Raw genomic sequence first — 16,703 nt, 5'->3', positions numbered from 1 at the left:
ATGTTAGAATGTAGTTCCGGCAAAAGTAGGAGGGGTTCACATGCAAAAACACTAAAAATACACCCGAAAACACATTTAAAAATTAATAATTCAAAATTCAAAAGTCAAAAGAGGGTGGAGGAAAAAAGGAAACAGGTGGGGGAAGGCGCAGGGGACACGGCTGTCAAATCAAATTGGAATTCCGATACAAACAGGGTAGGTTCGCATGGAAAAATCTCAAAAAGACGCACGAAAAAGTCTCGAGAAATCACAAAAATTAATATTGGGCAAACCGGGCATCGGAAGGACACGGAATAAAAAGGAAAAATGTCAGGGAGAAAGTGGTTGTGAGGGCTATGATGTCAGATCACGGTTTCGAAGTAAGAAAAACGCGTTCACATGGAAAACCGACTAATTTACGCAAAATGCTTCAAAATTAATAACTCAAGAACCGTGCACCGGAACAGGGGTTGGTAAAAAGGAAAAATGGTCAATTCAAAGGGATGAACAGGGCTATAAGGTTGGATGTGGATTTTGGGGAACGTAGTGTGCGTGCACCTAGCAGGACAACAAAATCAGGGAATGAAGGAAAACTGCAAGGGAACAGCCCGAGGGTGGGTGAAAAATGGACGGATGGGTGGGGAAGGAATCCCAGCAGGGTAAAAGCAAGGCATGGCAGAGAGGCATTAGCAGGTTGAGGCATATGCAGAGGGGTATGCAATGTAGATGCGCAGGGACGCGTCCCCACACTTAAAACCTTAACGGACAGGGTTAACCGAGCAACAGGGACCTAGGACCACACAACAGACCATCCACTAACGTTCCCACACTTAAAACATGAACGTCTCTGAGAAACAGAAGGTGTAGGGTTAGGAAAACTTGGCCCATATAGTAGAGAATCAAGGTTGATTGTCGATGGCACGTCCTGTGTTGTTAGTTGCATGAGGTACTAAGGTTCTCTCCAGCACACGTCCATCATGGCAGGGACCACGCAGCAGCACCCAGGGAGGTAGTTGGTTGAAGGAATCGCAGGAAATTTGTCGAGGACGAGGAATGATATCACTCGAGGAAAGCAAGATGAAAACCCATGTCTCACACCCCGGTTTAGGAATTGACAAGGGGGATGGTGCAGAGGGAGTATGCCAGGGTGCACAATTGATGGTGCATCAATGCGTCCAACCCGTTTGGCATAGGTGCAAGTAGGAAGGCAAGGGAGCCTTACAGTGCAGTGTACAGAACAGGGTGGTGTGTCCTGTGATGACGGTAGAGACCCACCCCGGGTGCATAGGGAAACAGGAACGTACCTTACGCCAAAGGTCGTAACGTCCCTCAATCTTACCTCTCAGTAATTAATTGAAGAAACTCCAGTCACACTCAGCCCACCCTCTGTCTAGGGTACGTGGTAGGTGGTGGCGGACAGGGCGAGGTGGCGGGCAACTGCGACAGTGTCCGGGACGGGCGGCCGAGGCAGGGCCAGGCGACGGAATGGCGGGCAGGTAGGGGAGAGGAGGGAGGGAGGAGAAGAGGAGGAGGAGGGAGAGATGAGGAGGAGGAGGAAGGGATAGGGAGGGAGAAGAGCACGCAGGTGGGAGAGGGAGATGGAGGCGGTTGGGGGAAAGGGGTTGGGGAGAGACAAAAGGGGGGGTGGGGGGGATAGGGGAGGGTGCCAATGGATGATGGGCGTGGGGGGGGGGGGGGGGGTGCCCATGGGGGGAGGGTGGCCATGGGGGGTGGGGGGGATAGGGTAGGGTGTCCATGGGGAATGGGTGCCCATGGGGGATGGGTGCCTATGGGGGGTGGGGGGGAGAAAAGTGAAGTAAATAATGAAAAAAATGAATAATTAAATTAATTAAATTCAAATAAAATAAAAGCGTGCCCCTATCCCGTGCGGGTGCGCGGGGCGGGGTAAAAAAAATTTACCGTGACGGGATCGGACTGGCGCCAGGATGGCGGTACGGGCACGCGGACGAGACCGGGGCGTGGGGAGACGCGTGAAATCGAAAACAAGCGCATTCACGCGCGAGACGAGTCGCGCGAAACACGTATAAACAAGGAAAAATTAATATCTCACAATCCGGGCATCGAAACGAAATATTGTTAAAAACAAAAATTGGGCAGGACGGCAGGGGGAAGACAGGGGAAACATGCAACGAGGGTTTCGGGGGAAAGACAAGGCGTTCACATGCAAAAAACGTAAAAAATGGGTCCAAAAACGCAAACGAAAATGAATATCGGAAGATCCGTACATCAGAACGAAGTGCGGAAAGAAGGAAAAATGTGCAGAAAGACGTGCCCGACAATCCTATCATGTCAAAACATGGTTCCAACTGAGAGAAGACACGTTCACATGGAAAAAACCCAAAAAATAGACCTGAAAATGGAATCGAAAATTAATAGTGGACGAAGCACTTGCCGGAATGACATGCAATAAAAAGGAAAAATGTCCACAGGAAGGGGTGGCACAGGGTTGTCATGTCAGAACGCAGTTCCGACTGAAGTAGGAGGGGTTCACATGTGAAAAACACCAAAAATACACCCGAAAACACATTGAAAATTTAATAATTAAAAATCCAGAAGTCGAAAGAGGGTGGAGGAAAAAGGAAAAAGGTGGGAAAAGGCACATGGACACGGCTATCAAATGAAATTGGAATTTTGATGCAAACAAGGTAGGTTCACATGGAAAAATGTCAAAAAGACGCACGAAAAAGTCTCGAGAAACTGCAAAAATTAATATTGGACAAACCGTGCATTGAAATAACATGGAGTAAAAAGGAAAAATGTGAGAGAGAAAGTGGTTGTCAGGGCGATGATGTCAGATCACGGTTTCGAAGCAAGAAAAATGCGTTCATATGGAAAACCGGCTAATTTATGCAAAATGCTTCAAAAATTAATAACTTTAGAACCGAATGGCGGAATAGGGGTTGGTAAAAGGGGAAAAATGGTCAGTTCAAAGGGATGAACAGGGCTATAAGGTTGGATGTGGATTTTGATAAACGTACGGTGCGTGCACGTGGCATGACTGCAAAATCAGGGAATGAAGGAAAACTGCAAGGGAACAGCCCCGAGGGTGGGTGAAAAATGAACGGGTGGGATGGGAAGGGACCCCAGCAGGGTAAAATCAAGGCATGGCATAGAGGCATTAGCAGGTTGAGGCATATGCAGAGGGGTAGGCAATGTAGACACGCAGGGACGCGTCCCCACACTTAAAACCTTAACGGACAGGATTAACCGAGCAACAAGAACTTGGGACCACACAACAGACCATCCACTAACGTCCCCACACTTAAAACATGAACGTCACTGAGAAACAAAAGGTGTATGGTTAGAAAAACTTGGCCCATATAGTAGAGAATCAAGGTTGATTGTCGATGGCACGTCCTGTGTTGTTGGCTGCAGGAGGTACCAAGGTTCTCTCCAGCACACGTCCGTCATGGTAGGGACCACGCAGCAGCACCCAGGGAGGTAGCTGGTTGAAGGAATCGCAGGAAATTTGTCGATGACGAGGAACGTTGCACTCAACTCACAATCACTCATATGGAATGAAAGAACTGTCACTCGCCCCATGACTAATATCACTCGAGGAAAGCAAGATGAAAACCCATGTCTCACACCCCGGTTTAGGAATCGACAAGGGGGATGGTGCAGAGGGAGTATGCCAGGGTGCACAGTTGATGGTGCATTAGTGCGTCCAACCCGTCTGGCATAGGTGCAAGCAGGAAGGCAAGGGAGCCTTACAGTGCAGTGTACAGAACAGGGTGGCGTGTCTTGTGATGATGGCAGAAACCCACCCTGTGGGTGCATAGGGAAACGGAAACATACCTGACTCCAAGTGTCGTAACGTCCCTCAATCTCACCTCTCGGTAATTGATTGAAGAAACTCCAGTCACACTCAGCCCACCCTCTGTCTCACTCTCTGTTGAAAGATACAGGAGGGCAGCCATGTCCTAAAACCCATTGATGTAATCCTCACGGTCATTTGTGCAAAGGTTGTATACCTTGTGCACATTTGATGGTGCAACTGTGCATCCCGCCCTGTGTTGGCATACTGTGCGAGAAGGAAGGCCAGGGAGCCTTATTGTGCAGTGCACAGAAACAGATCGTGCTTTGTGCATTGAGAGACCCTTCCCGTGCGTGCAACACTTCATTCACACTTCTCACCTCTCATTTGATTTGAAGGGAAAAGACTGGTCTCTTGCCCCACCCTCTGTCTCACTCTCTGTTGATAGTTACAGAGGGCAACCATACTCACTTCCCCATCCGGTTAGGATGAAAGCTCGCATCACTCGATTGTTTGTCGATGAAGATCGCGTCGTCAGTTGTTGAAGAGGCATACCCAGGGAGGTAGCCATCAAATCGAACGTGGGGTTACATAGGAACATGGCATCTGCTAGAGGACTGTCAAACGCTCTGCAGAAAGGCACAGGACACAGCGTACCAAGGGAGGCAGCTTCGGAACTGGATCCTGGGGATGTCAATTGATGAATCCACTTTCAAGACTGCTAGGTGTTGCCACCTTTTCCACAGGCAACTTCCCGCCCAAGGGTGGTGGCCACCTTTTCTTGGAACGAGGCCTGCTATGACAGGGAATTGCTTCCTTTTCTCCCATAACAGATTTTTTTCCTTTTTTTTTTCTCTTTTCTTTTTCTCCTACTCCCGAGGGTGTTTCCACCTTTTCTCGAAGAATAGGTCGGCATGACAGGGACCTAAGTCTTTTCTCCCATGACCGATATGTATATATATTTTTTCTTTTTTTTCTCTCTTTTTTTAAAAAATTTTAGGAAAGGAATGGTAGAAAGACCATATGTCAGAACCAACCTCGACTGTCACTGGTGGAAAATAGAGGATAAGAGATCAGGGCTGGAAGGTGGGGCTGAGGGGACAGAGGGTTGCGTCCACCTCATCAGGAGTGGCTGAAGAACGGCTATCAGAAGTAGCATCAAAAGAGTTACAGTGCCACGCCAATGGGGGAAAGGAGCAGGTGACCATGATTGTCAAGGTCCCCAAGGAGGGAAGTACTTCTTCAAACGATATCCATTGATCAGGAAGGGATCATTAGAGGCATCAACGGTCTGCACTTGGACAGAGCCATTAGGGTTGACAGCAAGTACCTTATATGGCCCATCCACTGCTGTTGGAGCTTGCCAGGAAACTTGCCAAATCGTGAATCATAGGCTAGGACCAAATCACCTTCCTTGAACTCTTTGTGCTTGATGAAGCTGTCATGGTAAGCCTTACGTCGAGCTTGCGTGGCTTCTATGCACTGTAGAGCTATCTTGTGAGTTTCATCCAAACATTCCAAGTGCAGGAGACGGCGTTATCGTCGCGTTAAGAGTTGAAGGTCTACCACCGGGGCTTTTAGTGCAGAAGAAGAGTTTAGGATTCAAGATTTGGGAAGGGAAAATGGATTGGGGTTTAATAAGATCCGGGATTTAGAAATGATTTAGGTACGGAAGAAGAGTTCAAGCCTTTTCACTATGTACTTAGCATACATAAACAGAAGGAATAAGATTAACTTGATTACATCAAATGCCTCTGGATACATACATCATATCAGAAAGGATATTTTCAGATTTTCAATTCATTTATGAATGTCAAATGCAAGCTCTAATGGCATTTATTTCAAGTACATAGATGGATTTCAACCCTTTGGTTCAAGTATATTGATGATAGATTCAAATGCATTCAAGATTTGGGCCAAAGATACATGAAATGAATTGAAAAAGTATAATTTTGGCTTCAGCCCTGTTTTAAAATAGAAAATTCCAACCCATAATCAAGTTCAAAATGAGTGCATAAACTCAAGAGGAAGCACTTCTCATCATTCATGAACAATGTCCTGAAGAAAAGAGGTCATTTCCGTCCATTACAACCATACAAATCCCATTTTTGCTCATAAAAATGAACCATAACAGTGGGCTGCCTTGTTTATGACTGGTTATTTCAGCCCATAACAGCCCATAAATCTTCAATATCCTCACCCTTTGCTTGCTCCAAAGTCACTCAAGTACTTGGGGTACAAGTCGGGCTTCATTGGACCAAGAATAAGGTAAACAAAATGAGAGAAGTCGTGCATAAGAGCAGGCTGAATACTCTTCTCTCAGATTTCCCTCTTCTATAAACTATTTCAACATGCATTTTCGTCAGACCAAAGAGGCAGAGAAGTGGAGCTCTCACCATGTTTACATCTTCAGTAGTTGGGCCTATTGATCTTCAGTTTGCATGCTCCATTTCATGCACCATAGCTCCAGCTCTCTCCAGTTTGCCTCAGACAGTGCAGCCCGCATTTTGCGCCGAAAAACGTGGGTTGCTCCCTGCTCAGTCCCTGGTCACTTTTTGACTAGCCTAGGTCACTTGATGGTCACTTAATTCTGTTACTCCTGGTCCCATGTGGACCTACTGGACTTTTGGTAGTTCTTGGCATCTTTCTTGGGTTCTGACCATATTTTTGTACCTGAATTAATGTGATTTATCATGTAGAATGTCAATTCCTTCCAGATGACCAAGTTGTAGGTTCCCATAGACTTATTTTTCATAAATATACATGGTATAACTGAAAATTATATGCTAAATACAAAAGAACTTGTGTAACTAAGGTGGTTATTGAATAATAATGTCTGAATTTTGTATGCAAATTTCTCATATAACTTCCAGTTAAGCTCTTCTGTGTTCATAAGAATCCCGTGATTTATATTATGAACAGTAAACTCTTTGACATTCACCCCCTCCTAACCTGCACATCCTCCGGCATGTGCCATTTCATAAGATTACAGGTCAAGGAGGGTCTTCTTCTTCATCTTCATTCTCTAAGTCTTTTTCTTCCTGCAAGTCTTCAAGTAGAGGGCTTATGTCTAAGTCATCAAGTTCATAAGTTGAAGATTCTCTTCGTTTGAAGAGTTTGATTCGTTTTCCAGCTATTAGAATCTTAATCATGGTCCCATCCATTTCAGCCAAAGAATAAGTAGCATTATTATGTACTATTTTTACAACATATGGTCCAAACCATCGCTTGGCTAACTTCCTATGAGCACTATATTGATTGTCCAGGCTGCTATCATAGACAAGAACCCAATCATTCTCTTGAATAGCTCTTGGACGGAGTCGATGATGCTTGTCAAACCTCTTCTTATTCTTTAATCTTGCTGTTTTTAGCCTTTCAATGGCTGTTTTGACATCTTCTGGCCTTCTTTCAAGTTGCCTTATGTGTACAGTCAGCAATTCTTCTCTATTCATGCCTTCATCCCAAGGCAAGATACTCCATGTGACAATGGATTCCTCAATAGGTATAACGGGTGGCTGTCCATACATGAGTTCAGCTGGCATATATCTTGTCACTGCACTATGGGTAGTTCTATCAGCCCATAATGCGAATGGTAGCATTTTAGGCCATTCCCTCAACTTTCCTTTGCATGATTTTGCTAAAGCTTTAAGAATTGGTTGATGGCCTCTTTCACTCTTACCATTGCCTTCAGGATTGTAGGCTAAGGTAAGAGATAGCTTAATTCCCAATTGAGCAAAGAAATGGCGAGTCTCATCGGCATCCAATTCTCCTCTATCAGCAGTTCCTTTAGCAACACATCCATACCGGCAAAATACTTCTTCAAGTAAAAATCTACAAACAGCATGAGTGGACTTTGTTGTCAAGGCCTTGCCTTCTACTTGATTTGTGAGATCTTCTCTAGCAAGTACGAGATATCTCATGTTCCAAATTCCTGTAGGCATGGTTACTAAATCAATAACCCATCTATAGTGAATGGATAAAGAATAGATAGGCTGAAGCCCATCTCTATGCTTTACCATAGAATACATTTGACAAGCATGACAAGACTCAACAAAATGCTCAATGTCTTTATACATGTTTTGCCACCAAAATTTCTCTTTTATTTTTGCAAAAGTGCCCCATATGCCTCTATGACCAGCCAATAGGCTTTCATGGAATTCTTGCATGACCTGTCTTTGTGTCTTTTTATCTCCTAAGACACGAACAGGCGCCCTTCCTTTCTTTTTCGCATGCCTCCAAAGGTAACCGTCTTTAAGAAAAAACCATAGGCTTTTCTCTTAATTCTCTTGAACTCTTCATTAGTCCAACCTTCCTTCTTTGTCATAGTACTCAAAAATTGGCCAATTTTTAGTCAATCATCTGCATAATATTCTTCTTTAAAGTGTGAACAAACCATAACAAAACATGGAATATGCTGTTTACTAGCTGTCCATTGTCCTTCTTTGGTTGATTCATCCTTCCTTGCTGATGTAAAAGTTGTTTTAACAACTGAACCTATTGTTCTTGCTGTAATTTTTGTTGTACCTGCATTAACAGCATCATTTATAAACTCTGATTCTTCTTCATCCTTCATTTCTTCTTCATCCATATATTTGGCACGTGAAAGCATGTCAGCAATTGGATTATCTCTACCTGCAATATGTTTCAAATCAGGATTTAAGGATTTAATATAGGCTATCCATCTTAGCATGGCTATGTCAGGAGTGGAACAGTTGGCGATCATGCCCAAGAGTGGAAGGCAATCTGTCTCAACTATAACATGTGCGCAAATGAAGTACTCCCTGTTACATTTTAATGCAGTTACTACTCCCCAAAGCTCTCTTTTAATTTGAGCATACCTTCTTTGTCGTTCATTAAGAACCTTTACTCCAAAACGAATTACATATCTGTTGCCTTCAAGGTCGTCTTGTCCAACTGCCCATCCTATTCCAATGGGACTTGTGTCCACTGTGAGTATAATGGGCTGTCCATTAGAGTAGTTAGCCCTCTTTAAACTGGGGGCTGAAATCAGCATTTTCTTGAGTTTTCAAATAGCCTGAGTGTGTTCTTTTGTCCATAGAAACCTTTGGACCTTTCTTAGAAGTTGATAAAGACTTTCAGCAACATGGGCAAAATGTGGAATCCAAATAAGGTAGAAGACACATGCACCAAGAAATCTTCTCACCTCTGAAACATTTGTACATTCTTCTTGCATTTTGCCGATAGCATCTATTTTGGATGGAGAAGGCTTTCGGCCATATGGACCACACATATGTCCGACCACAAGGACTTCTTCGACTCCAAAAACAGATTTAGCTCCTGAAAGAGTAAGATGGACTTCTTCCAATTTAGACAAGATTTGAGCACAATCATTAATACGATCAGAGACAAACTTTCGACATCCAAATTCATTGAGTTCTTCATTTTTCTCATGAACTTCACATCCTTTGATTGGAACATCATCAAGAAAAGGAAGAGTCAATTGAGGAATATAATCCCTCAATACTTTATGCATAGCATTCATCATGTGAGCTACTGAATTTGTAGCCCCTTGAGGTAGAGTACACATGCGGACTAGGCCAAGAGGCATCTTCATTGTGGTAATGTCACGGCTTTCCAAAGCAAGCTGAAATTGGTCGTAGCCTGAATATAAGTTTCCCATGGAATAGATTGCCCTACCAGCAAAAGCTTCAACAAACTCATCCACAATTGGTCCTGATCCAACATTTCTAATAGTGACTTTATTGACGGGTTGTAAATCTTGAATGAATCGTAAAGATCCATTCTTCTTAGGTACGGTAAACCAACGGTTGGAATATGGGGCTGAAGATGGCTCCAATATTCGCATTTTAATCTTTTCATTTAAAAGTTTCAATAACTTAGGCAAATGAGCCCTTGGAACTGGAATTGGTTTAAGATTCCAAGGCACATGTGGGACCATAAAAATTACCATTGGTGCCACAATGCTCGGATCCACACAGCCAATTTCATGTGGCTGAAATGAAAAGGCTTTACCATGGTTCTTTAACATCTGCGTGAAGATTTGCTTTTCAGTCGGCAAGAGAAAAGAGTCTTCACCAATTTTCAGCTTTTGTAGACTTTTTGCTGTAAACTAGTGACCAATATCTTTAGGATCACGAAGGCTTGGTTGTTTGGATACCCTTTCTGCCAGTCCTTCACTTTCAGGTGGTAGAGGAGTAGCTACCGGCTTGACCTTCTTATCAACTGTTTTATACTTTGTTTCTACTCTTGCTTCATCCTTGTTTGGCTGTCCAAAAGCTTCATAATCTGCAAATTCTTGAATTATGTCATACATATCCAATGTACATACCTGTATGGACAGATTTTCAGCTTGATTTTCTACATGAACGGCTGTATAAATTTCAGCCATTGTATCATTATAATTCAGCCCATAAAATAGTCCTGAAATTTCTTCATCTTTAGGTAAAACATCAGCTCTTGCTCCATATGACTTAAATACTTTCTTTCAGCCCTGTTCATGGCTGAAAACTGTTTATAACAGCCCACACCATTGGCTGAAAAAACTTGCAAATCAGCTTTTGACCTTGCCTCCTTCATATGTGGAGGCAATTTTTTGTGACATGATGCACTACCATAGCCTCCACTTATAGCAGCGCTACCCGAAAACCCTTAAATTCTCGGGCATTAGGAGGAACAGGATGATCTCTCAATCGATCCCTATTCCGATGGTGATTAACACAGACAGTTAGGAATTGAACAGCTTTATCATTATCCTTGCTTCTTATCCGAGCATATGATGAACCATCATCAAGAGCCTTTGTCTCTAAACGAGACTCGGAAATAAATGGTTGTCCAAGAATGATAGGATAACTGTAGGAATCTTGAACAAAGAAATGAAATTCATCTTTTACATTACCAATAGTAACTTGTACATAAGGACATGTTGCATAAAGATCGCCAGAAGAGTTATTGGATGCCTTCATGCTCCATCCTGGGTCCACATCAATGGGCCATCCACCATTCTCGTAGAGACTTCTTGACATAACATTAATTTCCGATCCATAGTCTATAAGGGCAATGCATGGAGTTTCTTTCTCACCGATTTTAACAATAGTTTCAGTAGTCGCCATTGCCCAATGGGTACGGGAATGGTGACTACTAGGAATAAAGTGAGTTTCACTTTCTTTTTGCATATTGTGAAGAAGAGTCTCTTTCTTATGCATGGGCTGTACTTTAGATTGGGAAGTTCCCACCATTATAGCTTCTTCAGCTTCTGCTTCATAAATGTCTTCATCTTTGGCTTTTATGGCTGCAATCAATTCTTTGATTGCCTCCAATCTAATCCCTTGAGTTTTCAGCTTCTCTTTATCCTGCAAATACTCATGAAGTACTTGCAAAAAAGCATGTACAGATTCTTCAGTTTCCTCACCAACATATTGTCTTTTTCGTTTAATTACATGAATTATTACATCATGAAATCCTCGTTTTGCAATACCGAGAATTTCACCTAATGTAAATTCAATTCTACTTCCAAGAATCCTTTCTTCTAGGATCCATTTAAGATCCGTTGCGGTCTCTATGTCAAACTACAACTTATAATTGGGATGTTTGCTTTTTCTTTTTCCTTCTGTCTTCTTTGATTGAGGGGCATCTCCCATGTCATATTCTGGTGGCGGCGGATTTTCAGCAGCCTTCTGTTGGTCTGGTTTACTTCTTGTTATGCGTTTAGTTGGTCCTAAAGAAGAAGGACCGGCAACATCTTCATCTCTTCTTCTCTTTTCTTCTATCATGGCTTCGTGATTATTAATTTCAGCTAACCGGGCAAAAGCTGAAAATGAATCCACAGGCTCGGACCATCCGGTTCTCCCTCGAATACATTGATTGGTAGTGGTTAAATCATCCTTAGTTGCCTTGTCTTCCTCCATGCGTTCCAAGGCCTGCGTCCACACTTTAGATTTTGCATTAGTTTTACATGCTTTAACAATTTCATTAGTTGGCTCAATTTGCAACCCATAAGTTGCAGCATCAATAGCTACATAGGCCGTTCTTGTTGCCAAATCCTCCAGTCTTTTCTTCATGCCACCATTGTCGAAGTTTGGCTCAAGAGGTAGCCCTGTTTCAATTGCATGAATTTTACCATCCTTCCAAAAGACTAATTTTTGTGCTTCAGCTTCACGGAATGCACCGCACTCCCTCTTGTCATGCTGAAGGCTATCACACCAAATGCAGCGTCTTTTGAAGCCTTATCGTGCAGGCCTTTGAGCAATTGACCGACCCCTTTCTTCTACTTTTACATCAAGCCTTTCTACTTTAGAATTAATTTCTGTTAAATTAAGATGGAGATCCCACATGCTTTTAATTAGCTCGTCCATGACATCCTTCTTTGGAGAAGGAACATCAGAATTTCTTGATTGCTCGGTCATAGAGACAGGAGGACGAGAAACTGGAACAGGCTCCTTCATAGATTCAGTTGTTGGGGGGGTTGATCCCCATCTTAAACGCAATCTCTCTCTTCGAGCAATCATATTAACTACTTCAGTGACATCACTCCAAGCAGTCTTCAATCCTGACTCAGAGTCAGGGTCTTCAAGTCGGTCAGTCAATTTCTCCTGAAGAGAAGAATCTGCAGCCTTTAAAAACAATTCAATCTTTTGACTTTCCATACCTTGTTGGTCATCAGGATCTAGTTGGGCAAATTTGCTTTCAAATTCTCGATGAAGAGCAGTAGCGGTTAGACCCTTATTGGACCTTTCAACCCATTCGGTGAAGACTTTCTTTGTCATAAGGCCAGAGTCTTCAAGGAAAATTTCTTCTCGAAGAGCCTTCTTAAACACAGTCCGTCCAGTATCTTTTTGGAAAAGACCATGAATTCGGTCCTGGAGACCATGCACAGCCAGGCGAGCAAAGTAACGGCTCTAGGCATGTTGAGGAACTCCAAAGAAGACCATCTTGTCAGTGTAGAGGCGGATAAAAGAGGGCACATTTTGTCCATTAAATTGCTTGAGCTCATGCCCAACTGCTTCTAAGGCCTTAATTGCAGCAGCATCAATCCGCTCTTCTTCTTGTCTCCGTTGTTGTTGCAATTGTAACTGCTGCTGAAATTGCAGTTGTTGTTGTTGGCTCTCTTGTATTAGATGAACCAACTGTTGCAAAGCATCTCCTCTCGAACTTGATGATTCTCCCATCGGACTTCTTCTTCCACAGCGGACCTTCACGTCGAGTTCACCACTGTCATCGCGTTAAGAGTTGAAGGTCTACCACCGGGGCTTTTAGTGCAGAAGAAGAGTTTAGGATTCAAGATTCAGGAAGGGAAAATGGATTGGGGTTTAATAAGATTCGGGATTTGGAAATGATTTAGGTACGGAAGAAGAGTTCAAGCCTTTTCACTATGTACTTAGCATACATGAACAGAAGGAATAAGATTAACTTGATTACATCAAATGCCTCTGGATACATACATCATATCAGAAAGGATATTTTCAGATTCTCAATTCATTTATGAATGTCAAATGCAAGCTCTAATGGCATTTATCTCAAGTACATAGATGGATTTCAACCCTTTGGTTCAAGTATATTGATGATAGATTCAAATGCATTCAAGATTTGGGCCAAAGATACATGAAATGAATTGAAAAAGTATAATTTTGGCTTCAGCCCTGTTTTAAAACAAAAAATTCCAGCCCATAATCAAGTTCAAAATGAGTGCATAAACTCAAGAGGAAGCACTTCTCATCATTCATGAACAATGTCCTGAAGAAAAGAGGCCATTTCCTTCCATTACAACCATACAAATCCCATTTTTGCTCATAAAAATGGACCATAACAGTGGGCTGCCCTGTTTATGACTAGTTATTTCAGCCCATAAGTCTTCAATATCCTCACCCTTTGCTTGCCCCAAAGTCACTCAAGTACTTGGGTACAAGTCGGGCTTCATTGGACCAAGAATAAGGTAAACAAAATGAGAGAAGTCGTGCATAAGAGCAGGCTGAATACTCTTCTCTCAGATTTCCCTCTTTTATAGACTGTTTCAGCATGCATTTTTGTCAGACCAAAGAGGCAGAGAAGTGGAGCTCTCACCATGTTTACATCTTCAGTAGTTGGGCCTGTTGATCTTCAGTTTGCATGCTCCATTTCATGCACCATAGCTCCAGCTCTCTCCAGTTTGCCTCAGACAGTGCAGCCCGCATTTTGCGTCGAAAAATGCGGGCTGCTCCCTGCTCAGTCCCTGGTCACTTTTTGACCAGCCTAGGTCACTTGCTGGTCACTTAAGTCTATTACTCCTGGTCCCATGTGGACCTATTGGACTTTTGGCAGTTCTTGGCATCTTTCTTGGGTTCTGACCATATTTTTGTACCTAAATTAATGTGATTTATCCTGTAGACTGTCAATTCCTTCCAGATGACCAAGTTGTAGGTTCCCATAGACTTATTTTTCATAAATATACATGGTATAACTGAAAATTATATGCTAAATAAAAAGAACTTGTGTATCTAAGGTGGTTATTGAATAACAATGTCTGAATTTTGTATGCAAATTTCTCATATAACTTCCAGTGAAGCTCTTCTATGTTCATAAGAATCCCATGATTTATATTATGAACAGTAAACTCTTTGACAGCGTTGAAGTGAATCATCGTCCCCCAAGCGCTCTTTGATAGCCACTCGCAAAGAGGGCAATTCCAGTTCAACAGGGAAAACAACTTCTGTACCATACACCAGCTGAAAGGGTGTATGTCCTGTTGCTGCTTTATGGGAGGTTCTGTATGCCCAGAGGGCCTCTGTAAGTCGATCATCCCAATCACGACGATGAGTGGCAATCGTCCTTGTCAGAATCGAGCAGAGGATGCAATTCGTGACTTCGACTTGGCCGTTGGCTTTGGGGTAATAAGGAGTGGACTTGCGATGGCGGATCTTATACAGCTCTGTCAACTCTTCCATGACTTTACTAATGAAATAAGTGCCTCTGTTACTTACCAGCTCTAGGGGACTGCCAAAACGGGTGATGATATTCTCGTACATGAACATGGCTACACTGTTACCATCATCCTGCTTTAGGGCTTTAGCTTCACACCACTTTGTGACATAATCCGTACATACCAGGATGTATCGGTTCTGTTTCCTTCTAGTGGGAGGATCGATTGGGCCTACGAAGTCGATGCCCCACTTCTCAAATGGCTTCAAAGGAAGGATAGGTTGCAGTGGCATGGCACTTGTTTTGGTGGGTTTCCGTATCCTCTGACAAGCATCACATATTTTACAGTAATCATAGGCATCCTTGTGAATGGTCGGCTAAATCAGTATCCTGCTAACAGAGCCTTCCTGGCTGTGGCTTCTCCTGCAAAGTGGCCTCCACATGGCTCATCATGGCAAGCCTTCAGAATAATCCCAATCTCATCTCCTGCAACACATCTTCTGAGCACTTCATCTTTGCCTTTCTTGTACAATGCACCGCCTAACAGGGTGTAGGTGGCGGATTTTAACATAAGCTTCTTCCTTTCCCGACTAGAAATACCACGAGGGTACTGTTGGGTTGCCAACAGATTGGCGATGTCTGCATACTAGGGGGTTATAGTTTCGACCAGGAATAGGAAAGCATCAGGGAGGTTTGGATCATCCTACTCCTTGTCTGCAATCTGTGGGATACATGATAGATGATCAGCTAGAACATGGGAATGACCAGGTTTGGTAATTACCTCAAAGTCGAACTCCTGAAATAGAAGGAGCCATCTCATCATTCGTTCTTTCACGTCTACTTTGTTCATCAGGAAGGATAGGGCCTCATGATCCACATAAAATTTAAAGTGGGTAGATAGTAGGTAGTGGCGAAACTTTTCTAGGGCAAACACCATTGCCAAGCACTCCAGCTCTGTCACTGTGTAGTTCCATTCTCTATCAGTGACTTTTCGGCTTACATAGTAGATGGGCTGATCCAACTTCGAGGAGTCCTTCTGGCAGAGAACTGCGCCTAAGCCATCAATGGATGCATCAGTGTGTACATGAAACTCCTTCGTCCAATCAGGATGCTGCAGAATGGGTGCCTCAATCAAACACTGCTTCAGAGTGTTGAAGGCTCTGTCACATTCTTCCGTCCAAACAAACTCTGTATCTTTCCTCAGAAGCTTGTGCAAGGAGGTTGCCTTTGTTGCAAAATGGTCTATGAACCTTCTATAGTAACCCAGATGGCCTAGGAATCCCCTCAACTGTTTGAGGTTGGTGGGTGCTATCAGAGCTGCAATCTTTTCGATCTTTGCAGGGTCTGTTTGATATCCCTTGTGCAGAGACAATGTGGCCCAATAGAACTCCAGAAGAGACCCCAAAGAGGCATTTGTCGGGGTTGAGGGAAATTCCATACTCCCGGCATCGGTCAAAGCATTGTTCCAAATGTCCCCAGTGTTCACGGATCAAACTATAGACACAGAAGTCATCCAAATATACCTCAATAAAGTCGTGTAGATGATTTTTGGAATGCGGCCATCATGACTCGCTGGAAGGTAGCAGGGGAATTGCAGAGCCCGAATGGCATCACTCGGTAAGCGTATGTCCCCCATTCTATGGTGAAGGTTGTTTTGGATTGGTCTTCTTCTGCTATCTACACTTGGTTATATCCGTTGAATCCATCGAGAAGGGAATAAAGCTCATGTCTTGCCACTGTGTCCAACAGTTGGTCTGTGAAAGGAATCGGAAAGTGATCCTTCTTGGTCTTGGAATTCAACTTGCGGAAATCCACACATATACGAAGCTTGCCATTCTTCTTGGGTACAACCATGATGGGTGAAACCCATTCACTGTTTGCCACTGGATAGATGAACTCGGCTTCCAGAAGCTTCAGCAGCTCTGCTTTCACCAATGTGGAATAATTTGGATTCATTCGCCTCTGTTGTTGCCGTACTAGCTTGGCATCAGGCTCCAAATCAATATGATGCTGACATATTGTGGGATCAATCCCCTTTAGGTCTTTGTAGGACCAAGCAAACACGTCCAAATTC

Source organism: Lygodium microphyllum, chromosome 9 (assembly GCF_053477565.2).
Source record: "Lygodium microphyllum isolate KBCC chromosome 9, Lygodium_microphyllum_v1.1.10, whole genome shotgun sequence".
Classification (NCBI taxonomy): domain Eukaryota; kingdom Viridiplantae; phylum Streptophyta; class Polypodiopsida; order Schizaeales; family Lygodiaceae; genus Lygodium; species Lygodium microphyllum.
This window is presented reverse-complemented; position numbering follows the sequence as displayed.